The sequence below is a fragment of the Natrix helvetica genome (genome assembly GCF_964273705.1).
Source record: "Natrix helvetica genome assembly, chromosome: 4".
Classification (NCBI taxonomy): domain Eukaryota; kingdom Metazoa; phylum Chordata; class Lepidosauria; order Squamata; family Natricidae; genus Natrix; species Natrix helvetica.
This window is the reverse complement of record NC_138550.1, coordinates 128,514,270-128,542,072: the sequence shown is the minus strand read 5'-3', so window position 1 is coordinate 128,542,072 and position 27,803 is coordinate 128,514,270. Positions and strand designations below refer to the sequence as shown.

Sequence of the window (27,803 nt, the reverse complement as noted above, 5' to 3'; positions counted from 1 at the left end):
AGGGAAGGGAGGGGAAGGTAAGAGAAGGGAAGAGAAGAGCTTACATCCTGTGATGTTATCTTTAATACCATCAAATAGCATCATCTGCCTATCCTGGGTCTTTGGGAAGAACTTGATAGGTAGGTAAAAAACCAAATTCTGTGTAAACATCTGATTGGGTGTGCAACAAACCATAGTGATAGCAATTATATATGTGATTCATTACGAATTCATAACAACTTAATAATAATAATAATAATAAGTTTGAATTTATTAGCCGCTCCCTTTCCAAGTAGGACTCGGGGCGGCGTACAATGGAGCATATAAAACATAGAGGATGTATAAAAGCACATAGACATACATACAAACACACATACACATACACGGACACGGACACGGAGGAGGTAACAAATTACATCATATAGACAGTTAAAAATCAACATTAAAATACCCCGATTGTAAGAACCCAATATGCAATTAAAAATTTAACGTTTAAAAGACATTTAAAAACAGTTAGGAGGAATAAGAGAAATTACGATTGAGCCAGGCCAGATAATTGAAAGAGGTGGGTCTTCAGCTGTACACGGAAGGAGCGGAGGTCGGAAGTAATCCTGATGTCACGGGGGAGGTCATTCCACAGGGCTGGGCCCATCACAGAGAAGGCTCTGCTCCTGGGTGTCGCCCCCCGGCACTGTTTGGCGGACGGCACCCGGAGAAGTCCCTCTCTGTGTGAGCGAATTGGTCGTAGGGATGTGTGGGGCAGGATGCGATCCTGCATGTAACTAGGCCCTGTGCCATGAAGCGCTTTAAAGATCATAATCAAAACCTTGAAACGCACTCGGTAGACCACAGGAAGCCAGTGCAGCTCGCGCAGGAGAGGTGTTACAGGGGAGTATCTAGTCCTCCCCATAATCACCCGCGCGGCCGCATTCTGGACCAACTGTAGTCTCCGAGTGCATCTCAAGGGAAGCCCCATGTAGAGAGCATTGCAGTAATCCAGGCGAGACGTCACTAGCGCATGGGTGACTGTGCGTAGGGCATCCCGGTCCAATAAGGGGCGCAATTGGCGCATCAGGCGGACCTGATGGAACGCCCCCCTTGCCACGGCTGTTACATGGTCATCCATGGACAGCCGGGCATCTAGGAGGACGCCCAAATTGCGCGCCTGTTCCATGGGGGCTAGTTGGACGCCCCCAATGGCCAGAGATGGAAGCACCTCGTTGAACCGGGAGGCCGGAAGCCACAGTCACTCCGTCTTGGAAGGGTTGAGTTTTAGTCGGTTGCCATCCATCCAGACCCGTACGGCCTCCAGACACCGGGACATCATTTCGACGGCCTCATTGGGGTGGTTCGGGGTGGAAATGTATAGCTGAGTATCATCAGCATACAGATGATATCCCACCCCAAAACCACGGATGATCTCGCCCAGCGGTTTCATATATGTGTTGAACAGGAGAGGCGAGAGCACCGATCCCTGTGGCACTCCACATGTGAGTGACCTCCGGGTCGAACTCTGCTCCCCTGCCAACACACGTTGCGTCCGATCAGAGAGGTAGGAGCCAAACCACCGTAAAACGGTGCCCCTGACTCCCAGCCCCTCTAGCCGGTGCAACAGGATACCATGGTCGATGGTATCGAACGCCGCCGAGAGATCTAATAGGACCAGGATAGAGGAACAACCCCTATCTCTGGCCCTCCAGAGATCATCAACCAATGCGACCAAGGCCGTCTCCGTGCTGTGCCCGGGTCGGAAGCTGGACTGGCGCGGGTCTAGATAATCATTTTCCTCCAGGTGACGAGGGAACTGCTGTACCACCACACTCTCTACAACCTTCGCTAAAAAAGGAAGGTTGGAGACTGGACGATAATTGACTAGGTCCGTTGGGTCCAGGGAAGGCTTCTTGAGCAGGGGCCTCACCACCGCCTCTTTCAAGGCAGCCGGTAGGGACCCCTCACCCAACGAGGCGTTCACCAGGCCCAGGAGCCAGTCGCGCGTAACCTCCCAGGATGCCAGTACAAGCCAGGAGGGACACGGGTCCAATAAACATGTGGTGGGTCGCAGACGTCCACGCAACCTGTCCAAATCCTCGATGGCAACCGAGTCAAACTCCTCCCAAAGCGGTCCCTCAAGACTCGCCACGGGCGTCTCTACTGGACCACTGAAAGGGGCCCATCCCGTCCGGATTTGAGCGACTTTGTCCTGTAGATATTTCCCAAACTCCTCTGCTCTGCCCTGTAGTGGGGCTTCCCGTGATCTCTCAGACAAGAGGGAGCGGGTCACCCGAAACAGGGCGGCAGGGCGGTTATCTGCAGACGCAATAAGAGCGGCACAATGTTGACGTTTGGCCGCTCTTAATGCCACAAGGTACGTCTTCAAATATGCTCGTACCTGTGCTCGGTCAGATTCGGAACGGGAGGATCTCCAACGACTCTCTAGGCGTCTCTTGTGGCGTTTCATCACCCTTAGCTCCTCGGTAAACCAAGGTGCCAGGGTGGTTCGTCGCCGCAGGAGAGGCCGCAAAGGCGCCACCCGGTCTAGGGCCCCGGTAGTCGCACTATTCCATGCGTCCACCAGGTCCTCCACCCGGGGGCGGGTCAGGTCCACAGGAGGTGGCCCAAGTTCCGTCTGGAACCTATCTGGTTCCATCAGGCGCTTGGGGCGGAACCATCTAATACCTTCCAGTTCCGCCTCCTCGCGGTGGGGGGTAGCACCAGGGAAGTCCAGCCGGAGAAGTGAGTGATCCGACCATGACAGGGGAATAATGTCTAGATCCCCTATTCCCAGATCACTCGTCCACTGGCCAGAGACAAAAACAAGGTCCAGGGTGTGGCCTCCCTCGTGAGTAGGGCCCTGAATTAACTGGGTCAGGTCCATGGCTGTCATGGAAGCCATGAACTCCCGCACCCCCTCAGACGCTTCTCCCATCAACGGCAGGTTAAAATCCCCCATCACTAAAAGTTTGGGGGTCTCAACCGCCACCGATGAGATCAGCTCCAGGAGCTCGAGCAGGGCCGCTGACGTATAGCGAGGAGCCAGGTATACTATCAGCAGGCCCAACTGCCTCCCTGGGCCCCATCTCACGACGAGGGACTCACACCCGGATGTCTGCGGCACGGTGAACTCTCTCGGCTCTAAGTCTTCCCGGATAATCACTGCTACCCCACCGCCCCTTCCCTGGGCCCGAGGCTGGTGAAATGCTCGATAACCTGGTGGGCACATTTCCACAAGGGGTAGACCTCCCTCGTGGCCCAACCAGGTCTTGTACTTCATTTCAAGTACTCCATCTAAAACAATAATTTCATATCCAAAATAGCCAAGGCAATACTATGCAACATAGATTTGTGTTCTGTTCTGTTCTGTATGTTCAAAACCTGTATTAACTACTGGAAATTATTTTAAAATATAAGTCAGAGATGCTGCCTTTGAATGATTTCAAATTTTAATAGTTTCCTTTTCAATAAAATGATTAGGCATTTCTTGCACTGACTGTTCTGATAAATATTGGAGTCTGTATTCTTCATTTTTAATTCCTTTGCAGAACATGAGGTTCCAAGAATCTCCAGAGTAACCTTACAACCATTTGTTGTGCTCGTGCAACATGCTTAATTGGGTTAAATTGGGATTAGCATATCGTGTGAGCACTGTAATCAGTCAGCACTGAAATCGGAGGGTAGAATCCAAAGGCCAGGGTGAGAAACCAGGTTAAACTAACTTGCCCAGCCAGTGTATCATCTAAAGAGCAGTTTCATATTTTGTTTTATCTCAGGGAAGTAGCATGCTGGGTTAGGGTCTGATGTGTCATCTGAAAGCAGGCATGGGCTACTGAACTGGTCATTTTATACATGGAAGTGATGTAACCAGACAATAGATACCACAACGCTACACCAACAATAAATCTCATCATAGCTTAGCAAAATGTAAAAGTATGGTTTACATCTTAGCATTTGATAAAAACTCAGCCAACATGATTCATTTGGTTTTTGTATTGCTTGAACCCATTCAATATCTGTCTTGCATGTATCTTGAACTATTGCATGGGGAAATGCTATCTGGAGTAGACTTGGGTAAGTGTAAACAACTCAATTAAAAAAAAAACTTTCTGGTTTCCAAACATAGTTTTCTATTTAAAAAAATATCATCATAGATCTAACCACATGTTGACATACACTCCATAGTCAAAGGTAGACAAACTTTTTAATGGGATGTGTGCAGGGGTGAATCCACTTAGCTTTGCTACCGGTTTGGTAGCAATGTGAGCGCATGCATGCACTCACGTGCACATTCATTGTACTACATAAATAGCTGTCAGTCAATCGGGCAGTGGGTGGCAGCAATGGAGTCGGGGGTGCAGTGCACAATTGGCAGAGAGCAGGCTGATTACAGGGGCTGTCGGAGGTAGTGCACAATTGGCAGTGGGTGGGACAATCATGGAGGCTGTGGGGGTGCAGTGCACAAAGGGTTAGGCCCTCTGATCACCCCACCCACTATCCATTGCATGCTCTCCCCCACAGCCTCCATGATCACCCTGCCTGCCGCCAACTGTGACCAAAGTGGGCATGGCCAAAGGTTGGTGCTTAAATGTCCCATTCCAACTTGAAACTGGAGTTTCCTGAGTCCTAATACAATTATGACCATTTCCCATGTATCTCTATTGTTTGATTAAAATCATCTTTGAAAAATAGAGGAAACTGAGCTTGGCAGACATTATACAATACAATACAATAGTAGAGTTGGAAGGGACCTTGGAGGTCTTCTAGTCCAACCCCCTGCCTAGGCAGGAAACCCTATACCGTTTTATGAGAAGCGTCTACCTGTATAATGTCCATTTCTGGAGTAGCAATTAACCCTTTGATCTTTTTTAAATAAATGTGGGTTAAGGCTTTCTGTGGGATTTGTATTGTTATTCTATGTTATGTCTCAATTTCCTTCAAATTAAAGTTATTGACAGTGATTTCCTAAGTTTTCATTTGAATGAATCATTCTATATTACTCAGGAAAAGAGCATAGAATAGCATTCTTTGGAATACTTCCTATCAATCCTCCAATTTACACCTCCTGTTCAAGATTGTCCAAGGGGACAATAATTCGTAAGGCTTTTTGTAAATGTGTGAGTTACTCTATTAAAATATTAAGCTGAAAAAACAGATAAGTTAACATGGTTGATTTTGGGATACAAGAAATATCTGTACTTTGCCTCACATCACAGAATTCTGACAACCTTTAACCCAATGAGGATTTTTAAATTGGATCGTTCAGTAAATTATGGACCTAGAAAAACTGATTCAGTTGGAAAGGAAAGTATCATAATATAGAAAATCTAGGTTAGGTTTCTCTAAATATACCTAGCCTACTTAGGTCCTTCCACAGAGGTTTCTGAAAAATGTGTTATTTTTAACCATCCTTCCAGTTAAGATTTTAGTTAGCACATTGTATTTCAGTCATATGATATTTAATGATCACAATATTCCCTCAATGTTTATGAAACACAAAAATAGCAATAAATATAAAAGAACAGGCACCTAGTTTTAGAAGCTCTAAAATGATCATGCGTTTAGTATTTGACTGAAATAAACTTTTAAACAGAGTTTGGTCTAGCGGTTAAGGTACTGGATTAGAAAGCAACAGACCATGAGTTCAAGTTTTACCTTGGCCAGGAAAGCTAGCTGGGTGACCTTGGGCCAGTCACTCTCTTGCAGCCCAAATCACCTCCCAGAGTTGTGGGGAAAATAGAAGGAAGGTAAGTTGGATATGTTTGCTCTCTTGAGTTATTTGTAAAAATAATAAAGGCAGAATATAAATAAAATAAAATAGACTTGCTTAAATGTGAATTTTTGAAGTCATAACAAAATAATGCTTGTATGCCTAGATATATAGATGTTCCTGGAGTTGCAAGCTACTAGACATTAGTCCTCAAGATGAATTTCATAAGTTTTTGGATAGAAAGGTAAATTCAAAGGTATGTCATGTCAAACAGACCTTAAGTGACTATCGCTGGATCAAAAATATATATATTTTTGTTCAATATCTAGCCTTCCTTTTATAGCTGATGCTAAGAGAAGGCCAATCAGGGAGCAAGAAAAAAGAATCAAGTAATTAACATAAATGAGAAATGATATATTTCTCTTACATAATTATGCTTGAAAAAATCATCATGGTTCAGTTACACTGTCAAAGAAATTAAAAAGAAGTAGAGTCTGGATATAACCTTGCTTAACACTGAAAAAAAATAGATAAGTCGTTTATAGAAAAAAAATCAGTCTGAACTCTTTTAGGGATGCTGCGAAAAGAATGAAAGTTGACAATTCATATGATTAACTGCTAATTTTGTCCATAGCTTACTCCTATCAATTGAATCAAAGCAGCAATAAAGTCAGCATGTACCAAATATGGTTTTGATTTTCATTGAATTACATAGTTGACAATGAAATGATCTACTGGATGAAACATATTGTCCTATTATTGAAAAACCATCTCTTAAACCCAAGCCTTGTTTTCAATCAGAACATGATTATTTATATAATTATTTATGTACTAAATTCTTATTAGCTTCAATTCAGCCTTATTTTGTAAATAACTAGGGCTCCCAGGATAATTTCATATTTTTTTGCTGCTTGCAGATACTCATCCTGCCACAAAATATGTTGCCCTGTTCTGCGCAGGACTGCTTAAAAAACATTACAGGTAAATGACTTGTAATTATGCATATTTAATGTACTTTTATGTTTTTGAATTTTGTGTAATTTTTACTTTAATATTGTTTAGTTTTTTAAAAAAGTAATTATTGTTTGCATTCAACCTTCCTTATACTGGTCTATTGTACTTTGATGCTATTTCTTCGTATGTAATATGTAGATAACCAATTAATTCTGTTTTATTAGCATAGCATCTATACCAGACTACTCTGAAAGAAGATGACATTATTCCATCCAATCCCGCGAATTATATGCTCTCTTCATCTAGATCTCACTATCTGAGAAAGTATGGGAGAAATAGTTGTTTTACAAAAGCAAAACGAAGGAGGCTAACAAAATCAAAAATCATACAAGATGGAAAAACAAACCTGGAGCTAACTTGCAGCACTGAACATTCTTGACGTGTGTTTGATCAACATAAGGAAGATCAAATTTTCTTGTATTGATCTAAGATCTATAAGCTTTGTCAGAAAATAAAAACTGTAATTGGTTGCAACCTGCCATTTCATTTGGCAACATGCCTTTTTGCCCAGAGAAAGAAAAAGTGGCAAGTGGTGAGAAGCATTCTGTGGGGGATGATTGAGGGATAGAACTAATATTTTAGTAAATCAAAATTAGTAAGTGTTATGTGTCTCCTCAAACAACCACTCTGTCAATGTCAAGCTTCCAAATGGAGGACTACAGACTACTTTTTCTAAATTCCTTCAGCGCCCAAAAGTTTGGGAGCCCTGATTTAAACCACATTAAAAAGTTCAAATTTGACATTCGTACCCTTCTGGTTATTGTTTTACTATATTTTTATTTTTAAGTGTAATAATTATGCTGTATCTTACTCTTTGTAAGTATAACAATTGGATGAGGATATATAATTATCCAATTATATCTATCCAATTACAGGTAGGCCTCAACTTATAAAAGTTAGTGACCATTCAAAGTTACAACAGCACTGAAAAAGGTGACTTATGACTGTTTTCACAGTTATAACCATTACAGCATCCCCATGGTCACATGACCAAAATTCAGATGCATGGGAACTGACTCATATTTATGACAGTTGCTGTGTCCCCAGGGTCATGTGATTACCTTTTGCCACCTTCTGATCAAGGGTGGGGTTCAAAAAAATTTGCTACATATTCTGTGGGCATGGCTTCAAAGTCATGTGACCAGGTGAGCATGGCCAACTTGTAAAATTTGGTGAAACTCACTTAACAACGCTCTTGCTTAGCAACCAATTGTGGTCATAAGTTCTCTCTCTCTCTTTCTTTCTTTCCTTCCTTCCTTCCTTCCTTCCTTTCTTGTGTCCCTCTCTCCCATTTTCTTTTTCTTTCTTTCTTTCTTGTGTCTCTCTCTCCCACTTTCTTTCCTTCTTTCTCTCTTTCTCTCTCTTTCTCTCTTTTCTCTCTCTCTCCTTTCCTTCCTTTCTTTGTCTCTCTCTCTCCACCTTTTTCTTTGTTTCTCTTTCCTTCTTTCTCTTTCTTCCTTTCTCTTTCTATCTTTGTTTCTCTTTTTTTTCTCTCTCTCTTCCTTCCTTCTTTCTCTTTCTCTTTTTTTCTTTCTCTTTGTCTTTCCACCTTTGTCTCTCTCTTTGTCTCTCTCTTCCTTCCTTCCTTTCTTTCTGGTCTCTCTCTCTCTCTCTCTCTCTCTCTCTCTCTCTCCCTCTTTCTTTCTTTCTTTCTTTCTTTCTTTCTTGTGTGTCTCTCACATTCTTTCTTTATCTTTCCTTCTTTCTCTTTCTTTTTTTTTCTCTCTTTCTCTCTCTTTGTCTCTTTCTCTTTTTCTCTCTCTATCTCCCTTCCTTCCTTCCTTTCTTTCTCTCTTTCTGTCTCCCCCCCTCTCACACACACACATATCCCTTCCAGTTATATTCATAATACATTCTATGAACTAAAACCAACGCCCAACAAATCCTATGATCACAGCCATCTGTGTCCTACAAACCAACTCACAGAGCCCCCAATTCAGCTTCTTCCCTCTCTGGGGGTTAACCAAATATGGTTAGTCATCCTGTTATCTCCTGGCCGCAGTTCCCGCCATTTTAGCAGAGCAGTAGAGAGGGCTACCGTATTTTTCAGAGTATAAGATGCACTGGAGTATAAGACGCACCAAGGTTTTGAAGAGGCAAATTAAAAAAAGTTATTGCACTCTGCAAACCTCCCCAAAACAGCCCATTGTTCATGAAAACGGGCCCATTTCCCCCCCCAAAAAGGCATGAATAGCCTTTAGGGGGCTTGCAAAGTGCTCCTGGGGGGCAGCAAAAACGAGCAAAAAACGGCCCATTTTTCACGAAAATGGGCCCATTTTTCGTAAAACAAAAGGGCAAGGATAGCCTTTAGGAAGCTTATAGTGCTCCTGGAGGCTTGGGAGGGGAGGTAAAATTGAGCAAAAAACGAGCCGTTTTCTGGCCTCCCCAGCCCCCAGAAGCTCTCTAAAAGCTTCCTAGAGGCCATTTTGGTGAAGGGGCGGGGTTTCGGGTGGCACAAAACGCTGTATTCAGTGTATAAGATGGACCCAGATTTTAAGCCTCTTTTTTGAGGGAAAAGGGTGCATCTTATACTCTGAAAAATACGGTAATTTCAAACAGCTTTTTTTCCTTTTACTGAAGCCCGATTTCTCTGCCACTTGGTGGGTGACCTGGTGGGTGTCCGAAGGTGTTGGGCATGCCATGGAAGGCATGCATGTCACACAATCACCGTCTGCCGCAGTGCGAGGTGCGTGTGTAAGGGGGGCTGGATCAGCTGGGAGGCTGGTAAAAGAGCCTCTGTTTCCCCGCTGCTACGGCTTGTGGAAAAAGAAGGCAGGGATGCTGACCAGCGCTCGCCTCCTCACCACTTTGCTGGCCAGTCACCCAGCTAAGCAAGGCTGGAGGGGCTGAAGCTGGCAGGCTGCAGGGTTGAGCGGTAAGTGAAGTGAGTGACAGCCAGCATCCCTGCCTCCTTCCTCCACAAGTGTGGCCGGAGAGAAATCAGGGGGAGAGAGGGAAGAGAAAGCCGAGCTTCTGCTAGGGATGGCCTTCTCCTCCCTCTCCCCCCCCCCAATTTCTCTCCAGCCACACTCACAGAGGAAGGAGGCAGGGATTCTGGCCAGCGCTCACCCCATTGCTGCTTTCCCAGCCAGCCACCCAGCTAAGTAGGGCAGGTGGGGCTGAATATGGTGGGCCGCAGAGGTGATGGTGGCAAGGGGTAAGTGAAGCAAGCACCAGCCAGCATCCCTGCTTCCTTCCTCCCCGAGTGTGGCTGCACAGAAATCAGGGGGAGAGAGGGAGGAGAAGGTTGTCCCTAGCAGAAGCTCAGCTTTCTCCTCCCTCTCTCCTGCTGATTTCTCCTAGACTGCGCTCGTGAAGGAAGAAGGCAGGGATGTTGTCCAGCACTCGCTTTACTTACCGCTCACCATCGGCACCACTGCAGCCCGTCGGCTGGACAGGGTGGAGCAAGCATGGTGCGGATGGGCAGGGCAAGAGAGTGACTGAAAGAGTGGTGACCAGGCGGGCAGGGGGAGAGAGCAGGAACAGGCCAGGGGACCATCACTGTACCAGTACAGGGGCGTGGCCAGGCTGCCATCGCCAATGGTACCCAAACATATGGCCGATTTCCGCTACCTTTACACTTGTACCGGTGCATACCGGGAACAACCCACCTCTGATTCTGACAAGCAAAGTTAATAGGGAAGCCAGATTCAATCAACAACCAGGTTACTAACCTAACAATTGCAGCAATTCACTTAACAACTGAGGCAGGAAAGGTTGTAAAATGGAGTGAAACTCACTTAACAAATATTTCACTTAGCAACAAAAATTTCGGGCTCAATTATGGTCATAAGCTGAGGACTCCCTGTAGCTCTTTCTCTATCCCTCGGCTTCTACTGTATCTTGTTTCCTCTTTCCTGCAATACAAGAAGCCTTTTTAAAAAACAGAAATAAAGCTTATACTCTGATTTAAAGCCTATTTCTATTAACAAGATCAACACATCTAGAATATATGAAAATTTGCCATTGTGGGAAAAACTAACCCAAAGGGGATCCTTATGAAATATGCAAATCACATCATATTTTTACTGCTTGGAAAAGGAAGGTGGTGGGTGGGTTCTCTCAACTTGATGAAATTAGCAAGCTTTTTTTAGGGGGGGGGGGGGAACCTTATTTTCTTATTATAGATATGTGGTATAGAGAAACCAAATAAGACGGGTTTTTATCTTTCTTCATCAAAAAGTACAGCAAAATAGAAATACAGTCTTTTAATTGTTTTTTTATTAAAACATTTCTAATTTACAATAATTGTCTACTAAGAGGATTGTATCTGTGACTGAAGACAAAAAAAGGAGATATACTTTATCAGCTGGTGCAGAATGCTTTATGCTCAAATAACAGATTATTGCACATTAAAAATGACAGTACATTAAAACCTGGTTGCTGGCCCTAACCTGTGTAATCTATCAGCTTTGCTTCAGCATTGCCTCTCACAAAATATATTAGAAATGTATTTCTCAAGTATACTTAATTTTTAGAGATATCTAAAATTTTAACCATTGTTCATAGCTTTATGTTCTTATTGGCACTTGCAATATTTGCCGTCGATGGGAGAAGCGTCCGAGGTGGTTCGGGAGTTCATGGCTTCCATGACAGCCATGGACCTGACTCAATTAATTCAGGGCCCTACGCATGAAGGAGGCCACACGCTGGACCTCGTTTTTGTCTCTGGCCAGTGGATGTGTGATCTGGGAATAGGGGATTTAATTATCACTCCCCTGTCATGGTCAGATCACTCACTTCTCCGACTTGACTTCCCTGGTGCTACCCCCCGCTACGGGGAGGCGGAGCCAGAAGGCATTAGATGGTTCCGCCCCAGGCGCCTGATGGAACCGGATACGTTCCAGACAGAGCTTGGGCCACCTCCTGTAGACCTGACCCGCCCCCGGATAGAGGACCTGGTAGCTGCATGGAATAGTGCGACTGCCCGGGCCCTAGACCGGGTGGCGCCTTTGCGGCCTCTCCTGCGGCAATGAACCACCCTGGCCCCTTGGTTTACCGAGGAGCTAAGGGTGATGAAACACCACAAGAGACGCCTAGAGAGTCGTTGGAGATCCTTCCGCTCCGAATTTGACCGAGCACAGGCAGGAACCTACTTAAGGACATACCTTGTGGCATTAAGAGCGGCCAAACGTCGACATTGTGCCGCTCTTATTGCATCCGCAGATAACCGCCCTGCCGCCCTGTTCCGGGTGACCCGCTCCCTTCTGTCACAGAGGCCGCGGGAAGCCCCTCTACAGGGCAGGGCAGAGGAATTTGGGAAATATCTGCAGGATAAAATCGCTCAAATCCGGAGGGAATGGGTCCCTTTCAGTGGGCTAGGGGAGACGCCCGAGGCGAGTCTTGAGAGACCACTCTGGGAGGAGTTTGACTCGGTTGCCATCGAGGATTTGGACAGGTTACGTGGGCGTCTGCGACCTACCACATGTTTATTGGACCCGTGTCCCTCCTGGCTTGTACTGGCATCCTGGGAGGTTACACGCGACTGGCTCCTGGGGCTGGTGAATGCTTCGTTGGGCGAGGGGTATCTGCCGGCCGGCTTGAAAGAGGCGGTTGTGAGACCCTTACTCAAGAAGCCTTCCCTGGACCCAACGGAGCTAGCCAATTATCGTCCTGTCTCCAACCTTCCCTTCTTAGCGAAGGTTGTAGAGAGTGTGGTGGCCCAACAGTTCCCACGTCACCTGGAGGAAAATGATTATCTAGACCCGTGCCAGTCCGGCTTCCAACCCGGGCACAGCACGGAGACGGCCTTGGTCACGTTGGTTGATGATCTCTGGAGGGCTCTATCCTGGTCCTATTAGATCTCTCAGCGGCTTTTGATACCATCGACCATGGTATCCTGTTGCACCGGCTGGAGGGGTTGGGGGTTAGGGGCACCGTTTTACGGTGGTTCGGCTCCTACCTCTCCGGCCAGACGCAACGTGTGTTGGCAGGGGAGCAGAGATCGACCCTGAGCCCCCTCACTTGTGGGGTGCCACAGGGGTCGGTCCTCTCGCCTCTCCTGTTCAACAAATATATGAAGCCGCTGGGCGAGATCATTCATGGTTTTGGGGTGGGATATCATCTGTACGCTGATGATACTCAGCTGTACATTTCCACCCCAAACCACCCCAACGAGGCCGTCGAAATGATGTCCCGGTGTTTGGAAGCCGTACGGGTCTGGATGGGTGACAACCGACTCAAACTCAACCCCTCCAAGACGGAGTGGCTGTGGCTTCCGGCCCCCCGGTTCAACCAGTTGCTTCCATCTCTGGCCATCGGGGGCGAGCAACTGGCCCCCATGGAGCGGGCGCGCAATTTGGGCGTCCTCCTGGATGCCCGGCTGTCAATGGATGACCATGTAACAGCCGTGGCAAGGGGGGCGTTCCACCAGGTCCGCCTGGTGCGCCAATTGCGCCCCCTATTGGACCGGGATGCCTTACGCACAGTCACCCATGCGCTGGTGACGTCTCGCCTAGACTATTGAAATGCTCTCTACATGGGGCTTCCCTTGAGATGCACTCGAAGACTACAGTTGGTCCAGAATGCGGCCGCGCGGGTGATTATGAGGAGTACTAGATACTCCCATGTAACACCTCTCCTGCGCGAGCTGCACTGGCTTCCTGTGGTCTATCGGGTGCGTTTCAAGGTTTTGATTACGATCTTCAAAGCGCTCCATGGCACAGGACCTAGCTACCTGCGGGATCTCATCCTGCCCCATACATCCCTACGACCAATCTGCTCGCACAGAGAGGGACTTCTCCGGGTGCTGTCCACTAAACAGTGTCAGAGGGCGACACCCAGGAGTAGGGCCTTCTCTGTGATGGGCCCAGCCCTTTGGAATGACCTCCCCCTCGACATTAGGATTACCTCCGATCTCCGCTCCTTCCGTGTAAAGCTCAAGACCCACCTTTTTCAATTATCTGGCCTGGCTCAACCATAGTTCCATTCTATTCCTCCTGACAGTCTTTTTAAATTCGTATTTTAAACTGGGGTATTTTAATTGCTAATTTTATTATTATTATTGTATGTATTTAATTTATTATTTTATTTTATTTATTTTATTTTATTCGAATTTCTAGACCGCCCCCTCTCCCGAAAAGGACTCGGGGCGGTGTACAGTCCACACAACAAACAATAAGTATCAAATACAAATATAAATACAGATATAAATACACATAAGGAGGAGGTTAAAAATTTAAAAAGAACTGTACGGAAGAATATAAATCTGGTTCTAAAAACCATAAAATCAGTTAAATTTAAAACCGTACCCTATAAATAACCAGGTAAGAATATGTTTCCAGGAGGTAACAGTTGTCACAATTATAATTATGCCAGGCCAGCTAATCGAAACAGGTGAGTCTTCAATTTTTGTCGGAAGGAGCGGAAGTCTGTGGTGGTTCTGATATCGGGGGGGAGGTCATTCCAGAGGGTTGGGCCCATCACAGAGAAGGCCCTACTCCTTGGCGTCGCCCGCTGGCATTGCCTAGTGGACGGCACCTGGAGAAGCCCCTCCCTGTGAGAGCGGATTGGCCGCAGGGATGTATGTGGGAGGATGCGATCCCGCAAGTAACTAGGTCCTGTGCCATGGAGCGCTTTAAAGATGGTAATCAGGACCTTGAAACGCACCCGAAAAACTACAGGTAGCCAGTGCAGCTCGCGCAGGAGAGGTGTTACATGGGAGTATCTAGAGCTCCCCATGACAACCCGCGCGGCCGCGTTCTGGACTAGCTGCAGTCTCCGGGCGCGTCCCAAGGGAAGCCCCATGTAGAGAGCGTTACAGTAGTCTAGGCGAGACGTCACCAGCGCATGAGTGACTGTGCGTAGGGCATCCCGATCCAGAAGGGGGCGCAATTGGCGCACCAGGCGAACCTGGTGGAACGCCCCCCTTGCCACGGCTGCCACATGGTCATCCATTGACAGCCGGGCATCTAGGAGGACGCCCAAATTGCGCGCCCGTTCCACAGGGGGCAATTGCTCGCCCCCTATGGCCAGCGATGGGGTCAGCTGGCTGAACCGAGGCGCCGGTAGCCACAGCCACTCAGTCTTGGAGGGGTTGAGTTTGAGTCTGTTGTCCCCCATCCAGACCCCGACGGCTTCCAAACACCGGGACATCACTTCAACAGCCTCGTTGGGGTGGCTCGGGGTTGAAATGTACAGCTGAGTGTCGTCAGCGTACAGATGGTATTCAACCCCAAAACCACGGATGATCTCGCCCAGCAGCTTCACATATGTATTGAACAGAAGGGGCGAGAGGACCGACCCCTGCGGCACTCCACAAGAGAGTGGCCTCAGGGTCGATCTCTGCCCCCCCGTCAACACATATTGCATCCGGCCGGAGAGGTAGGAGCTGAACCACCGCAAAACGGTGCCTCCGACTCCCATCCCCTCCAGCCGGCGCAGTAGGATACCATGGTCGATGGTATCAAAAGCCGCTGAGAGGTCTAATAGGACCAGGATAGAGGAATAACCTCTATCTCTGGCCCTGCAGAGATCATCGACCAACGCGACCAAGGCTGTCTCTGTGCTGTGTCCGGGTCGGAAGCCGGACTGGCGTGGGTCTAGATAGTCGGATTCATCATGGTGACGTGGAAATTGCTGCGCCACCACATTCTCAACAACCTTCGCCAGAAAGGGAAGGTTGGAGACTGGACGATAATTAGCTAGCTCCATTGGGTCAAGCGAAGACCTCTTGAGTAAGGGCCTCACCACCGCCTCTTTCAAGGCAGATGGTAAGGATCCCTCCCCCAACGAGGCATTCACCAGGCCCAGAAGCCAGCCTCGTGTCACCTCCCAGGATGCCAGTACCAACCAGGAGGGACACGGGCCCAATGAACATGTGGTGGGTCGCAGCCATCCACGCAACCTGTCTAAATCCTCGGGGGCAACAGAGTCAAACTCCTCTCAGAGTGGATTCACAAGACTCGCTGTTGACGGCCCGTCCAGACCACTGGAGGGGGCCCATCCACTTCGGATCTGAGCGACTTTGTTCTGTAGATATTCTCCAAACTCCTCTGCTCTTCCCTGTAAGGGTGCCCCCCGCGTCTCCTGAACCAAGAGGGAGCGGGTCACCCTAAACAGGGCGGCAGGGCGGTTATCCGCAGACGCAATAAGAGCAGCGCAATGTCTACATTTGGCCACTCTCAATGCCACAAGGTAGGTCCGTAAATAGGCTCTTACCTGTGTTCGGTCAGACTCGGAGCGTGAGGACCTCCACCTGCTCTCTAGACGTCTTCTATGGCGCTTCATCACCCTGAGCTCCTCGGCATACCAAGGTGCCCGGGTGAGTCGCTGCCATAGGAGAGGTCACAAAGGCGCAACCCGGTCCAAGGCCCCAGCCGTCGCCCTATTCCAGGCGGCCACTAGGTCCTCCAACCGAGCGCGGGTCAGGGCTACAGGTAATGGCCCAAGCTCTGTCTGGAACCTATCTGGTTCCATCAGGCGCTTGGGGCGGTACCAGCTTGGACGAACTGGTTCCGCCTGCAAGGTAATGATTGTTACTTCCTTCGTGTATGTGTGTGTGTGTATATGTATATATATATGTGCTTTTATTGTACGCCGCCCCGAGTCCCTTGTGGAGAGGGAGTGGCTAACAAATTGAATAAATTGAAAAATTAAATATTTAGCAAACTTAACAAAATTGCAACCTAGATCAGAGGTGGTATTCAGCCAATTCTGTCAGGTTCTGGAGAACCAGTAATAGAAATTTTGAGTAATTCGGAGAACCAGTAAATAGGCTGGCCCTGCCCCTGCTGCCTCTCAGCCTCCCAGCTGATCTTCTTTTGTTGCCCTGAACAGGAGAACAGAACTGGAAAGCAGGTCAGTGGGGTGGGGAGGAATTGGGGATTTTGCAGTAATCTTCCCCTGCCATGCCCACCAAGCCATGCCCACCAAGCCACATCATAATGGCAAGGAAATGAAAGTTGGCAGAAGCATATGGTTTTTTAAAAATACTATTTTGCTTAGCCATATAGAATTATCATTTGTCCCTCTGTCCCTTTTTTGTCTCTCTGTCTCGGTTTGATTTGATTATGTTACTTATTGCTAACATTTGTAAGGATTACACACACATAAAAATATTGTCATTTGAAAATAGGTTGTGCAAACGAGCATTCCCTACCGCCAACATGTTTTGAACAAGTGATAATATTTATTCTTTTGAAAATAATTGCACTCTGAGTTAAACAGAACAGAATTTTTTTCCCATGGCTCCTAGCTCCTATGGGAAAGAAATATGAGCTTCATGTGGGATATTTCCTTTCAGCAAGGTAAAAGCAGCTTTAAAAGAGAAAGAGATGCCTTTAAAATATTAAAAGTGTAATCTTTGAAAGATAAACTCCCCCAAGGTTCTGCCCATTGTATGCTATCAGATAGAGTCAGCATGCTCTAGGTTCCATTGATTAAACAGTGTCATCTAATGGAACCTAGGAACAGGGGTCTTCTTGGTTGCAGCACCTTCTCCTGCTTCAAGGGCTTCCAATTGCCTCTATCCTGTTCCCTTGAAATGAGCCTTCAAATGTGGCTCTCTCCCTCTAGGCCAGCGGTTCTCAAATAGTGGGGCGCGCCCCCCTGGGGGGGCGCGAGGCTCCGTAAAGGGGGGCGCGAAGGCTCCCTTTCCATCTGGATGCAACGGCGGTGGCGGCGTGGGCGAGGCATAATATATCCCGCCTGGAAGTGGCAGCACTTCGGACTGTGGATTTTCATTGGAGCCGCGGGCTGGAGCTGTGCAAGAAGCTTGCTCGGGCGGGGGTGGGAGGGAGGGAAGCATGGCTGTCCCAGGCTTCCCTCCCCCCCACCCCCCCAGCCCAAGCAGACTTTTTGCACAGCTCCAGCCCGCGGCTCTGATGAGTCTCTGAGCAGTCCCCAGCGCTGCCACTTCAAGCCGGGATATATTCTGCCATGCCCTCGGCGGCGTCTTTATGCAGGTAGCTTGCCTCCCCGCCAGCATTCCGTCTGGAAGCGGAAGCGCAACAGCCGCTGTTGGGGAAGGGACAAAGGGGCGGCGGTCGCCCGATCTTGCCACCGCCACCCCTTCGCCCCTGGTAACGGCGACTGTTGTGCTGCTGCTTCCAGCTGGGATGCTGGAGGAGCTGCTGGCAGGGAGGGAGGGAAGAAAGGGAGGAGGGAGTAAGGATAGACAAGCAAGAGGGAAAGAGGAAAGAAGGCAAGCAGGCAGGAAGGAGGCAGAAGGAAGGAGGGAAGAATGGAACTGGAAGGGAGGCAGGGAAGGAGGGAGGGAGAAAGGAAGGATAGGAGGATAGGGAAAGAGGAAAGAAGGCAGGCAGGCAGGGGGAAAGAGGAAGGAGGGAACTGGAAGGGAGGCAGGAAGGAAGGGAAGGAGGAAGGGAGGGTGGAAGGAAGGATAGACAAGTAAGAGGGAAAGAGGAAAGAAAGCATGTGACTACGGTGGGAGACGAGGAAAGACCGGTGTGCTATGTTATGCAGAGGTGTACTTATAACAATTTTATAGACAAATTATACTATTTACAGACGCGCGGGGGGGCGCGAAATGTTTTCTTCTTCCTAGGGGGGGCATGACAGAAAATAATTGAGAAGCACTGCTCTAGGCCAAGGGTGTAAAAACTCGCATCGTCACGGTGGCATCACGTCACCAGTGATGGGATTCCAAATCTTTTCCTGTCGGTTCTATGAGAGAGCACTTTGCGTACGCGCACACAGAACTCAAAGACGACCCTTGGTGTCAGTGCTGGTGAGCTGAGCTGTTTTTTAACTCAACTGAGGCATGGCAATCCGTCCTGCTGCTCAATCAGCTGAACTAAAAAAAACACGGAATACAGGACAGGGAATGGCGGGGTGGGAGGATAGGGCCAGACAGGGGTGATATTTGCTGGTTCTCCAAACCACTCCAAATTTCCATTACTGGTACGCTAGAACAAGTTCGAACAGGCTGAATACCACTTCTGCAAGTGACGTATTGGGACTTTTCCCCCCTTCACTAATCCAGGCATGGGCATGGCCAGCACATGACACATCGGCCCCAGGAGTTTGACAGGCCTGCTCTAGGCCTTGAGGTAGAAGGCAGTTTTAATGGTTTCCTCTAGGCAGCTGTCAATTTGTAAGCCACTTTGGAGCCAGGCAGCCTTAGAAATGTGTTTTATAAATATAAATTATAAATTAAATAAGGTATATATAAGTTATATGTGTTCTGAAAACTGATGAGATTTGAGATTGATTTGCCCTCAAATTAGTTTTTCCCTGCCGGACTATTTTCCATGAACTTCATTAAGTTGTGTCTTATGAACCAAGTGCAAAAAATGATTGTCAAACACCAGTAGTAATCGCCAAGGAACAATGGGATGACATATGCTAGGGCATCCAATAACATGATGTCCTGTTATTTTGAGATTGCTTATACATAAACAGGGGTCTTTAAATACAAATGCGAAAAGAATTTGATTCTTGAAAAATACAAGATACAATTCAAAGTAGAACAATTTACCAGGTGCATGTTTGAAAAATTACACCATTCAATATTTTAGCAGCTTTAGAAGAATAGAGTAGAGCAGGCAGAAATTATGTCACATATTCCATGGCAGGGAATAGAACATGGATAGACTTATGGATTTGTTTTCCTGAATTGATTTGTTGCTTTCGAGAAATGATCTTTACTGAGGCTGTTTCCGTCTATGACATGATGCATCAAGACTAATCCCTATTGATTAGGCTTTATTACAATTTGATAATACTGAAAGCCTCTGCTTTGATAAATTGCAGACTAATACAACACATACTCTTGTACTTACCATTAATTTAATTGCAACAGTAGTCCCTTGAGTCTAATCTGTGACTAATGTATTACTAATGAGATATAGTGCCTAACCATATATAAATGTAAGATTAAATGAAGAATGCAGATGCTGTTCTATTTTGTTGGTTTCAAGGCTTATTTAAGACCCACAACAATGAATGTCCACAGGAGAAAGCAAACTCTTATTTTGCTTTATGATCTTTCAGTTATAAATTCTCAATCTACTCCCACAGAGTTGTTGTGAAGTTAAAATTGAAAATAACTATGTTACTCTAAATTATGCACAGGAGAAGCATTGTAATAAATCAAGTAAATCAAATTCTAATGAGAGTCTGGAAAAGAAGGGTGTTGCACAAAGGCAGACCAGACAATCTGTTAAAATAAAGAGTCTGAATAGATTCTATTAAACAGCAATTTAGTTTCCATGGGAACTAAATAGTAAATTAATTGCTTCTTGTACAAGATAATTGGGGGTATGCTGCTAAATCTGAAAGAGCAGACTCTTTTCCTTTTAATTAAAGATGAAGATATCTAGATGTCCAGACACAAATAACAATAGAGAAAGACACCAGGATTTAAGTACCAGCTGTCAATATTTTAGATTGTTGATGTGTCCCTACAGAGTTAAAGTCCTGATGACTGATTATAATCACTGGAGTATTTAAAGTATGCATCCACTTTTGTTCAACCTTTTTATTTCTAAATATTAAATATATTCATAAGTCTTCAAAGCCCCCACCCCGCTAGCCTTCCAGGAAGCCATGAACATCAGGCTATTCCTCCAATCCTGGAAAAATGGAAGGAAAGGAAGAACAACTAGCAGAAAGGTGGATGGAATCACTTCCAGAGTTGAGGAGTACACCAGTGGGAGACCTCACAGCCAAGATTTGGGAACATCATCTTAGAGAAAGTCCATATGGTTGCTAAGAGTTGTTGGAAGTTATCACCCAGCCCTCTCCCAGAAAAATGAAATATCCTAGGATAATTGAAAAGGCAGAATATTATATTTCCTGGATGTGAAAAAGGGAGAAACACAAAGTAAATTCCTGCAGCTTCCCCACTTTGTCAATGGGCCATTAAGAAGGCCAAGGTAGTCCACTTTACATAATAAAGAGTTCTCCCCTTCAGCTCCAGGGGGATTGGTGTAGAGTTCTGGCAGTGACAATGAAGGCTTGATAATATAAGCCTTTACTCAACTGACCACATGGCAGCTGAACTCAATCAAACCTGAATTCAAAACTCAGTCTAGAGGGTTGCCCTTGCACGGGCCCATGGGAGTCTGGCAACCAATCAGAATACATTTCTTACACAGGAACAGGAAACAGATAGGTGGGGCAGAACAGATTATAAAAAGCCCTGCAAGCCTCTTCTCTGCCCTTCTCTTCTCTTCTTCTCCACCAACATTGAAGCATGTGATCACCTTTTCTGTTCAGGACTCAAGCCATGCGGTCCTGTCCACCATTAAAACCATCTTTCCAAGCAGCCTCCATGTCTCCAGTGTCTTTTTCCCCACTTGGAGCCGAACCCAGAAGGACATTTCTTCCAACAGAGTCAAGAGTGACTTGACGGACATAATTAAAAGAAAAAACTTTTAAATTATGCACAAAGATAATATGTAACTTTTCTTGATTTGTGCCACTAGAGGTATTAAAAGTTGGTTTCTGCCATTTAAAGGTATTAAATCTAAACTTAAATATATGATTTATGATGAACTTCCTGTTTAAGAGTATTAAGTGAGGTTGAACAGTGTTAAGTGAGTTTTTTCTGACAGGTATTGTCTTGCCAGTTTGCTCTGGTTGTTAATTTATTTTTTTAATGAAAACCAGTTGTAAATTTGATGCTGGATTAACGCCAGCAGATACTCAACAGCCATACCAAGACCGCATAATTCAATATTAAGTTGTTGAAGCAGGGATGTGCGGTCAGGGGAGGCAGGGGAGGCAGAGCCTCACTGCTCTCATCATGAAAATAAAAAAAAGGGAAAAGGCGCTGAGGAGCCTTCTGCACACGTGGTCCGGGAATGGGACCACGTGTGCAGGAGGCTCCTCTAGCCTCAGCCTCCCTCCTGCACACGTGGTCCCATTCTCCGCCTTCCTGAGTCAACATGAAGGGGACCGCGGAGCGTGCTCCGTGGTCCCCTTCATGTTGACTCAGGAGTCAGGAAGGAGGAGAGTGGGACCACGTGTGCAGGAGGCTGAGGCAGCTTCAGCCTCCTGCACACGTGGTCCCATTCCCCGCCTTCCTGAGTCAACATGAAGGGGACCGCGGCTCGCGCTGATGACGTCACCAGCCTCACCAGCCATAAACCTCACCCCACGTCACTGTGTTGAAGCCATGTGTCCCAGGTCCATTTCCTACAAAAGAAGTAGGACAAATGACCACAACAGCCCTATTTTCAGCCAGTTCCCAAAACAAAGTCAAAGGAAAAGAAACATTTAAACATTAAGAAAAAAAACACGAATTTCTGTTTGGACTTGATTACTGATTAGATTAGATGATTCTTTAAATGGGGATAAAGAAGGAAGTTAATACAAAACTGGTTGGGTTCGCACAGATCCCGCCCTCCTTGGACACCATCCTATCCTGCTGGTTTATTTCCCTCTAAAAAAATTAAAAGGAGTCGAGACCTGCGTCTTCCTAAGCAATCCACCCGCACCAATTCCAATTATTATTCGAATTGTTATCTATTACTCTAACACACACACACACACACACACACACACACACGGCTCTGGCAGGAAAAACAGTATCCCTGAGACTCTTCAACTTTCTGTGCCTCTGCCATATGTCCAACTACACAGTAACCCCTTATATGTGAAAAATGGATATGGATAGTACCTCATACCATTTCCAGAGATTTGTAGCTATAAACCATGCAGTGCCAGTGTATTATGAACAGAATATTTATTTGTAAAGATTTAAATCATTATATTGCAAGCTAATCTTTAAGTGTTTTTTCCAGACAATGCGTGCACGGCCCCTGCACATACACCCCGCCCCTGTGCATGCATCCCACACCCTGCCCCATGTATGCGCATGTGCCCCGTTCCCCGTGCATGCACACAGAACCTCACCACATGTGCCCCGATACCATGCATGTGCACACACACAGGCATGTTCCCCACATGCGCAAGCAGCTCCCTGCATGCACCCCAGCTCCCTCGCATGTGTGCGGACTCCTGCATGTGTCCACCCCCCTCCATGCATGCATGTGTGGTCCCCTTGCATGTGCCCTTCCCCCACGCATGCACAGCAAAGACCTAAAGAGCAACTGGCCGACAGGATGACGGCGCACACGTGCAGTAGAACTGAACTGGGGCAGCGGCTCGTGAGCCCACAGAGAGGGCGCTGCATGCCACCTGTGGCACACGAGCCATAGGTTTGCCATCAAGGGTCTAGCCCCTTTCTGCATGAAATATCCAGTTCTGACTCCTATGCATGCTTGAGAAAAAAAAAAACCTAAGTTGATTCTCAGCATTACTGGTCTTATTTTAAAGGAGGAACCTCTCTCAAAATACTGTACTGTCTTAATATAGAACAGTAGTGTTCATTTTTCTCTACACTTTTCCCTGCTTTTATTTTTAAAAGAAGCTGCTCCCAGTTTACAATACTGTTATTAGAAGAATGCATATTTATAAACTTATAAACTTTATAAACTTATAAAGCATTTGAAGAAAACTGTTCCTGATTCTTTTTTCTTTTTAAAAAGCCTCGACTTTCAATCAAACCTGTTTAACAATTTACTAAACATGACTAAAGCTAAAGTTGTCATGGAATCATGTTTCAGAATTACTTTTCTGCTTTAATAGTTTATGCTATGCTGGCCAGAAGTTGTGGTATAACAGAGGATTGAGAGCACCTAGAATCTGTAGATGCCAGCGCACAAAAACAGGATTTAGATAAGGCCCATAAAGAAATACCAATATGCTTTGCACTTCCTACCTTACCCTAAAATCTAAATCTCATTATAAAGGGTTACAATGACTTTGCAAATGCAAAGCTTTCAACATCAATGTGAATTCGGTTTGCATAAGTACAGAAAAAATTAATTCCCTCCCTGGTCATTTATAATATTTAATCTGAGCATAATAATTTTCCTGTAACTCTCATCAACCCAATCATGCTCAAGAGACTTTTCTGGTGTATCAGAAGTCAATTTTTTAAAAAATTCCAGGAACCCTGAACAATTTCACGATCAGTTTACAGTTTCTAAGGACACTGTTTATTTTTATGTGTTATTAATTTACTCAATATGATACCAAGGCAGTATGATTCATATCAACAAAACCCAAGAGTATTGCCATGGTGTAAATGATACATAAAGTCAACAGAAATCTCTCCTAGACACATGTACAAAGAAAACAAAAAAACCATACATGTTGTATTGGATAAGTAAATAAGGGATACTCTTTGAAAAATAAATTGCTTCACTGTATGCTATTGCAAACTCCATCTATGAATTGAACTAAGCTAAATAGTTGCTATTAATAGTTGAATCAATGAACTCCATCATGGTGAGGCAATGCTTCACTATTGTCATTATACTAGCATCAAATCTGAAATATATTGGCTGCTTTAATGTCTTTTTCTGTAATTAGCAGCTTGTGGCCCTTAGTCTACTTTCATGTGGCATTAGCCTAATTTCCAAAAATTCCCAACAACAGATCAGCTCAGAATTCTAGTAAAGTAGAGGCTTTAGACATGTTGGCGCCCTAGACAAAGCTATATTATGGCACCCCTTGGGGTTTGGCTCATCTTCTGATTTTGTTAGGAATTTCAAAAAAAAAAACGCCCACTTGTTTCTTTTTTGAATTTTATAGTGACAATTTTCAGCCCCAGACATTTTCACCCTATTTATTCTGGGATAAATTTGTTTAACCCTCAAGCGGATGGAGTGTACCTTACTGCTTTTCACTTTTTTATTATGTTTTTCAGAAGTCTTTACAATTTTGACACTCCTTAAAATTTGTCAACCCTAAGCCAGTGTCTACTTGGCATGGCTAGAGCCAGCCCTAAATAAGAAAGGGGAAAGGGAGGGAGAGAGAAGGAAGGTGGGAGAGGGGGTGGGGGAAGGGGAGAGAGAGAAAGAGAGGAGAGAGAGGAGAGAGAGAGAGAGAGAGAGAGAGAGAGGGAGAGAGAGAATAAGAAAAAGAAAAAATCTCCATTGTTGTTTGAGCCTGGCTCCAATGACTCTTTGATTTTTGCATCCACTTAATAGCCTCCAAGAGGAAAGCAACTTTCCGTAGGAAACAAAGGGTTTCTTTACAGCATAGTTTGTGGTTTGAAGATATCACACCAGTGACTGAGGTGTGACCTCCACTTTTCCCAGTTCTTGTCCACAAGCAATAAATCTCTCTAAGTTTACCACTGCCTCTTTTGCCTATTTCTGTACACACTTTCTATATTGGATTATTGTGCATCTGTGTACAATATATGAATGGTTGAGGGTTGTTAAAATTATACATTGGGAAATCTCTTATCAAACATCCTATGAAAGCAATTTGAAAGGGGGGAGTAACTAGAAAATATTTAGCTTATAGTTAACAGAAAATATGAGCTTTTCAGTGAAAAGACACAAAAAGTCTTATCTTTGACATAAATGTTCAACATTCACTTCAGCTAAGATCAAATACTAATATAGTTTAAATGTTATGCTGTCTCAAATTTTCTTAAACCAGTAAAATGTAGATAAAATATGTCACTATATACAACATCATCCTCTTAAGATTTAAAATGAGTTGGACTAGATGCATGTAAAAATGCATATTATTACAAAACAATATTTTGTTTCAATATTTGTTTTTCTTTTAAAAATAATCAAATATATGTTTTTCATAAATATGTATAATTTTTTAAAATTCCACAGTATTCAATTTTTTAAAAAGTCTTAAAAAGTGGTTTAATGGATATAGATGAACAAGGCAGAAAAGCTATAATTGTCTGGCAGAAAACTGAGCTGTGATAGAAGCAAAAATTATAGGCAGGTCAAGCCAGGGTATTAGAATGGAGATGTTAGGAGCTAACCAGGGAGATTTAGAAGTTAAACACTTTTATGAGACATGAGTGGAAATATGTGGTCTTCCAGATATATCTCTTCTTCATCCCTCATCAATGTCTGTGCTAATGCTGTGGAAGATGAGATATTTTTGATTTTGAGAAACAAAAAAAAGCCTTATAGTGTGATTAGTTTGAGCAAATTCATCTAATGATTATGCAGTCCATGAAGAATTTTCTTTATGAGAAAACTTAGGCTAACTAAAACATTTTAAATATATAATTTTAAGACAAATGTCTTCCTTTTCCCTTGAAAATCTTTTACATGGTAACTGCCAAATCCTGTGCTATTGATATTTATTCCTAAAATAGTGAACATGGATTAATTGCAGGCCTCACTGTTTAATTAGGCTTGTGTTAGCGAAGAATCTGGTGCATTAAAAAAAGAAATATATTTATTACTTGTTAAAAAATAATTATAAAAAGGGAATCAGACTATGAATGTCATATTATTCCTTCTCTAATACATTATCTTTTAATTTTCAAACATAACTATCAAAGTTAATAAACTTAATACACATATCAGGGGATTTATTATCTCTATCTCTCTCCAAAATAAATTCCACGTATGTTGAGGGTAGTTCATTGTCCATAGTTCATCCAAGCACCATATTCCTAGAAATCTGACCATATAGTTAAAAATCAGAAAAGTTATACCAGTTATCCATTAAGTTATACAAGTTAGCAATTAAGACTGCATGGTCCTCAGTTTTGCATATGACTTGAAGTTAAATACCATCAAAGTGTCCTTTAGTAATTCTGAATCAAAGACTACATATTTCAAATACATGTGGGACTTTCCTATGTAATGCTTGGTAAATTTGTAAACTCTTGCTTTGCATAGTCTCTGTCGTGCAACAAAATTGTTCTTCCTGTTGAATCAAAATGATGGTGTTTAAGGTCATGGAAAGCTTGTTCGCTATATTTTAATCTTTCAGGTTTTCAATAAGTGCAAGATTTTTAAAGGCTGAAGAATTGATCCTGTGCAAGGACAAAAATCCCTGAAACTTTTGCTACTATACCATTTATCATTAATTATGGAATAACCGACTGCTCATATGTTGAAAAAAAAATACTGAGATAAATAAACAATATTGTACCTGGCATCTCCTGGATGCGCTTGAAGGATGAACCACGTTCCTAGAGTTCTCTCAGATGGTAAAAAGAATGAGTATGAACGCTCTTTCCCTAAAATCCAAGTCTGAAGATCTAGTCTGCTGCTCTCAACATAATTAGGCTGCTGTTATATACAAATACTCTTCTCCTGAGCAAGAGTCTAGCTATTGATTTAGTACCAATCACAGCACTACCTATTGTATGGGTGCTATAGCAACAACAAACAAACTTTTGACAACAGAGGAGCTGTGTATTGTTTTCTGGGGATTATGCAGTCTTGACATTCATGTGTTACATGAATTAAACCTGAGAAGATTGATACTGCATGAATACTGTCCCCAGATATCTTCTTAGACCCTCTAAAAGGATATAGTGATGACCTTATAAGGGAGGTGCCATTAAGGGAGATACAATGGAAATGAACGGTGGGAGGTTGTTCTTGAAAATTCTGCTTAGCCTGCTGAATGCCTGCCAACCATATGTAACACACTGTTCAATTTCCTTTATTGCATCTCCTTCCACTGAGATCCGTTGCCGAGGTATATGCAATGGTCTACTACATCTACTTCTTCTCCAGATATAAAAACTGGAAATGGGCTGGTCACATAGTAAGAAGAACTGATCAGATGCGGAGCAAAGCAGTCATAGAATGGATCCCACTTAATAAAAAGCGAGATCTAAAATAAGATGGATCAACGATACAGCAACTATTGTGGGGCCAATTGGCAAAAGAAAGCTCATATGGGTTGGAAATATGTGGAAGAGGCCTTCATCCTGCAGTGGATACATCAGTGTTGGTGAATCTTTTTGGCACCAAGTGCTGAAACCGAAGCGTGTGTGGATCGCATGAGAAGGAGGTAGAGGAGGGTCATCTTCAGGGAAGCTGCCACCATGGCTCGTGCTCTCTCCTCAGCTGTGGGCCTGTCCCCCTTTCTGTCATACCCTCCTTCCGGATCCCATTCCCACCCCACCAGCCCTTGTATTAGCGAGGTTGGCGTCGGCCACGGGTGGATTGGCCAGTGTCTTGGGCAGAGAGCAGGTTGCACAACTGGGTTGGCAGGGAGCCGCAGGAGAGGGATCAAAGAGCCACATGCGGCTCTGGAGCCATAGGTTGCCGACATTTGGGCTAAAAGTGATGCTTTTCTCAGGAAATGCAGTCCTGAGAAAATGTAAAGCATGAGAAACAAATTC

The 27,803-nt window shown here is 44.8% G+C and overlaps 1 protein-coding gene across 1 annotated transcript in view; it reads right to left on the bottom strand.

Annotated features, from left to right (window-relative positions):
• Positions 1-26,728, bottom strand: part of RP1 (RP1 axonemal microtubule associated) — a 221,844-nt gene extending 195,116 nt beyond the window's left edge. The window contains exon 1 of the mRNA XM_081952551.1: positions 26,597-26,728. The gene's annotated coding sequence lies outside the window, so the exon portion shown is untranslated. The remainder of the gene's footprint in view (positions 1-26,596) is intronic.
• Between the last annotated feature and the right edge of the window lie 1,075 nt (positions 26,729-27,803).